Source organism: Syngnathoides biaculeatus, chromosome 4 (genome assembly GCF_019802595.1).
Source record: "Syngnathoides biaculeatus isolate LvHL_M chromosome 4, ASM1980259v1, whole genome shotgun sequence".
NCBI classification, from domain to species: domain Eukaryota; kingdom Metazoa; phylum Chordata; class Actinopteri; order Syngnathiformes; family Syngnathidae; genus Syngnathoides; species Syngnathoides biaculeatus.
This window is the reverse complement of record NC_084643.1, coordinates 3,816,417-3,821,601: the sequence shown is the minus strand read 5'-3', so window position 1 is coordinate 3,821,601 and position 5,185 is coordinate 3,816,417. Positions and strand designations below refer to the sequence as shown.

The 5,185-nt window shown below is 41.9% G+C and overlaps 1 long non-coding RNA gene across 1 annotated transcript; it reads right to left on the bottom strand.

Annotated features, from left to right (window-relative positions):
* Nucleotides 1-328: 328 nt before the first annotated feature.
* LOC133499130 (uncharacterized) lies at nucleotides 329-4,922 on the bottom strand. Its single transcript, XR_009794557.1, has 3 exons — nucleotides 4,783-4,922; nucleotides 3,365-3,550; nucleotides 329-929 (listed from the first exon to the last, which is right to left on the bottom strand). It is a non-coding gene; the product is annotated as an uncharacterized LOC133499130 (long non-coding RNA).
* Nucleotides 4,923-5,185: the final 263 nt, after the last annotated feature.

Here is a 5,185-nt window from a genome sequence, read left to right as displayed (position 1 = left end):
GGATGTTTAATAAGACAATTTAACATGTTGCCAGCTTGTTGTTTCACCACACCCAGTGCTTCTCAATTGTTTTCTGTTACGACCCCCCAGGAAGAACAAAAAAAAATTACGACCCCCCAAAACCGCACCCCCTGCGAGTACACCTAAAAAATAACATTTTATATCGAGGATATTCTAATCCAATCCTAACAAAACAGCAAAGAAAGTACAAAAGAACGAGATATCAATCAATTTACAATAAAGAATTCATTTATTAATGTTGTTAGTCATATTCTTCAGGGACTCACCCGCCCCCCGCCCCTTGGCATCAGGGGGTCCTGCCCCAACCTAATAAATCACATTTTATTGTCAAAGTTGTAAAGTGCACCCAGAAAAGCAGGATCGTTGCTCCCATCATATGCACGCGCATGATTTTTATTTCATTTTTTTTTTCTCACGCACGGCAGCAAAATATAAAACTGATGATGCGTTGATTGAAATTACGGTTTATTATTCCAAATGCGTTCAAATGTTTAAATTGCACAATAGCCGTGCCCGCCAGCTGGTCCAGCACAATTGCAAAAGTCCTTTTGCAACATTTGCATCATTCCTTTCATGTCTCGACATTAAAATATACAATCTATCTTGAAAGAAATCCAAGCAGCTGCCATCTCACCGGCCGGCGTGTCATCTCGGTAAGTCGCCGTGCGGCCGGTGCAAAGCTTCCACGTCGCTCCATCTTCACGGAGGTGTAGCGATTACTGACATATTTTCTTATGGGAACAAATCACAAGTTGGTTATGAAGAAGCTGCTGAAGTTGTTGATGCAGTCTCGGCGGCTTTGGTCGAATCAGCTGATCTGGGGCCAGTCTTTATATCGTCTGTCATCTGGGGAAGTTCCCGTGGTCGGGACACGTTTCGGCCTCCCCCCTCCTCGGTCAGAGTCGCTTCTGATCGCGTTGTTGGATTTTGCCAAATAAGAAAATGGAATCATATCCATACAAGTTACTTGAATGTCAACACATTGTTCTTAGAACAAGTAATGCAAAGTTGATTAATTTGCTACCGGCTTAAACCGTCACCATCACAGAATTGTCACATTTAACGTTCATAAAATAGAGAAATTAAATGGGATTTTAAAAAAATGATTTTAGAAAGGTCCCAGGTGTCTTCATACCTAGATTGATATCATATTTTACACCCCACTTCTTGTCTCACGGAAATTAGCGCGTTTTGAAGAGCTGCCCCGTCACATACAAGTGAGACAGTACAAGGCGCTAACCCACATATTTTGACATTGATCACATCAATAAATTATATCTATCACAATAAAAATCTGTCAGAAAGGTTCCGCAATCAAATGGAGGCGACACGGTGGCGCAGCTGTAAATTGTTGGCCTCACAGTTCTGAGGTCCCGGTTTCAATCCCGGACCCGCTTGTGTGGAGTTTGCATGTTCTCCCCGTGCCTGCGTGGGTTGTCTCCGGGCACTCCAGTTTCCTCCAACATCCCAAAAATATGCAACATTAATTGGACACTCAAAATTGCCCCTAGGTGGGATTGTGAGTGTGGCTGTTTGTCTCTATGTGCCCTGCGATTGACTGGCAACCAGTTCGGGGTGTACTCTGCCGCCTGCCCGTTGACAGCTAGGATATGCTCCAGCACTCCTCGCAACCCTCGTGAGGATAAGCGGCAAAGAAAATGGATGGATGGGTGGACAATCATCTAGATCATATTTTATGTGTTTCATATTAAGCGTGATAAATGGCTAGATTAGACTAACAGGATTTTAGCCTTGATATAGATGGTTTTCAACTGACGTCACACACCTTCAGGTTTACAACGCGGTCGCCATTTTGGTTTGGTGAATTTGCGTAAACAAACCGTAACCAAGCAATGGTTGGAGGCCTCTAGACCTTTGTAATTCTTTAGTTGGTCCACGGTATAAGCGCTCGTCGAGAAGAGGAGATAGTTGACGATGTCTGGATAGGTTAACGACGGCCACTGTTTGAAATTCTTCCTCCATTTGTGTTTCTCCAAACCATATGGGTCGGGATTGTCGATCAAAGCACACTTCTTGTCGGAACATCTAATGAGACCTGATAACTTTCCAAAGTCTTTTTAGTGAACAGTGAACGGCGCGTCAGTAGCGTGAACCTATCCAACATGGCCGCGTGCCCCGGATTTAGTCCGATTAGCTAGCGCGGGGAATTTACCAGACAACATGATGTAATCCACGACTGACTATTTGACAATATGATACCGCGACGACACCAAAATGAAAAGTTAAACACGTTTGATTTTCTTATATAGCTTGCGTGTAGTTTGGCATATCAACAACAACTCTTTGGTGGCGCACTTTGACGTCGACCAATAGGACGACGTGTAGTGGCCGAAGCACATATCAATATTTACTAAAACCTTCATGCGTGATCTGATGAAATGAACATAACAAACATAAACAATGTAGTGCTTGTAGTGTTGCCGCCGTCTGACCGAGATACGGTCAGATTTTATGGCAGTAGCCTGACAAAGTGCAATCATCCATCCATCCATTTTCTTTGCCGCTTATCCTCACAAGGGTCGCGGGGAATGCTGGAGCCTATCCCAGCTGTTCCTGGGCAGGAGGCAGCCAATCGCAGGGCACTTTGAGACAAAGTCGCACACACAGTCACACCTAGAATCAATTTAGAGTGTCCAATTAATGAAAGTGCAATCATAAAAAGCCAAATACGTCCTCTGGTCTGATCCAGGCATAAATTAAGTCATCAAATAATCTACAGTACTGTAGATCTGATTTGAGGTGCCTAATGCATTCTGGGTAAATGTGGTCATGACCAATCGCACTTCCTGCAGATGGACTTGTGTGCAAGTTTTCTGTGTTCGTGTGCATCTTTGAACAATCGTGAGTACACTACTGATTATTTGTTGATTTATTATAGTTTTTGTTGCGTTCATGTATCCAGCAGCTGTGCTACTGCCCCTTTTTGTGGCGATTTTTTATTTTTTATTTTTTTTGCCTCTGTTGCCAGTTTGATTTACAGCCACCGGCGCATCCCTTTGATGACCTAATTACGTGCCCTAATTGCCACTTTTGGGATTTATGACGATTGTTTCTTTTTGTTCGAAGTCCGTACGTCCGTGTGCTTAGAGTGGCGCACTTAGGTTGGTTTAGTTTGCACGCTTAAGTTTGTCCAAGGCTCGTGAGTGTGTTTTGTGGGCGTCACAATTACGTGTTGCCAGCAGCCGTGGCCAGCCAACAATTATTCAAATATTGTTGAGTGTTGTTTGACGCTCGGCATTGCCACCCAAGTTATTTCGTTTATGTTACACTTGATAAAAGCTACTGCCCATCATTATGCAGCTGAGCTAATAATACACTTTACCGTGACATTGAACTAAACCTTAGTTCAACCAGATGACGACACGTGACGCAGCCCTCGTCACGATACGGACTTCCAGAAAGTCTTCACACGTCACAGTTCGTCCAACATCAATCCACACGTTCCATCAGGTTGCATTCTCTCAACACAATTTTTTTCCCCACCACACATCTTCATGAACTGCAAACCCTGCAAAAAAATTTCTATAGAATTCTATAAAATTTGTACAGAACAACTTGTTCTATAGAACTTTGGCTGTGATTTTCTATAGAATTTCTACAGAACAATAGAATTTCCATAGAAATGTTGGGTCCTAAAGTTCTGTAGTTCTTTAAAAATGTTCTATAGAATTATTATTATTATTTTTTTTTTAGCAGGGAATACACAATAAACATACATAACTAAAATAGAAAACAAAAATGTCAAACTCAGAAATGTTAATTTCCAATTTCAACTGATATTATTCGAACACGATATAAAACGGTAATTTTTCATCAATAAAAATTATTCATCTGGCAAACTTTATCTGAAGAAAAGTTAAATGCACTGGCCTGTCGAGGAAGAAATATGAACGGTTTATACCTGCAGTGTTCTGAGTGTTAGTGGCAAGAAGCTAGCAAAACATTGTAACAAACATTCCTGTCGGCAATCGTGATGTATTGTGGTAATCCAGCGTAATTTACGACGGTATCTATTGTCAATCTATTAATGAAAGCTAGCAGTAGATGATCTATATCTTCCTAAAGCCTGGAGAGTGGAAACGTTTTCAACTTCAGGATAACGCATAACACGGGGAAAATGACTGTTCGTATTGAGGTATATGGACAGACTAGTCCGGGGGTGCTCAATGTGTCGATTGCGAGGCTATTTCGGTCGATCACGATGGCGTGCCGAGGGGATAAAAAAAAAAAGACATCAGCTGTATTTTTTTTTAAAACTTTAGCTGACCGCGCATGGGCAAACTACGACTGCACAGGAAAACACGCTGTCAGTGTATTTTAAGATCTTGCCTAAAAAAATCTTAACAAACATGCAGTAAAGAAGACAAAAACGTATCACTTTCATTCGGAATGTGAGGTGGACTTTTTTTTCACGGTAATTTTCGAAACTTGTTTGTCTCCTCTACCAGCGGAGTGAAATGTGTCGCGGTATTTTCGAACTGTTCGTGGAAAATACGACTCCGAGCGAGCTGAGAATGAGAAAAGTGAACGAGCTAAAATCCCAGTTGGCCGCACAGCAGTCACTTTTCACACGTTATAGTTCTACAGCGAAAGCCGCCATTGAAGCGTCGCTTCCGGGTTCGTCACATCATCGTTAATGACAAGAGCACACCTGGACTAATCTAACGTTAGAATTTAGATCAAGTCAAAGGGAATCACAATCTCATACTCATTATAGTTAGTTGGATACTGAAACATTACCTTTGTTATATGCCAGAAATGTTTTCAGTGTAACTGAATTTCCTTTGGCGAGGCTCATGATGCTGATGACTTTTGACTTAAGTGCGCTCCCAGTACGTGAAGCAGCTCCGAACGTGCGCTTTCAAACGAACTTCCCAACATGCTCAGAATGGTTAACTTGCATTTCCTGTTACCGGGTGAATACTGATTGTTTTGTTAACAACGTTTATGAAATAAACATGTAAATTATTGTCAAGATTAGACAAAATAACCGACGTCTTTCAATATCTATTTTTGCTGCTCTTAACAAATTTTATGCGCGTGATGTTTCGTGCTCGCCCATGCAGATTTGCGAGCGCGATGGCGCGAGGGTGCGATCACGTCCGTCAAATGTGAGTGACTTTGTTTGTGTTTCTGACAAATT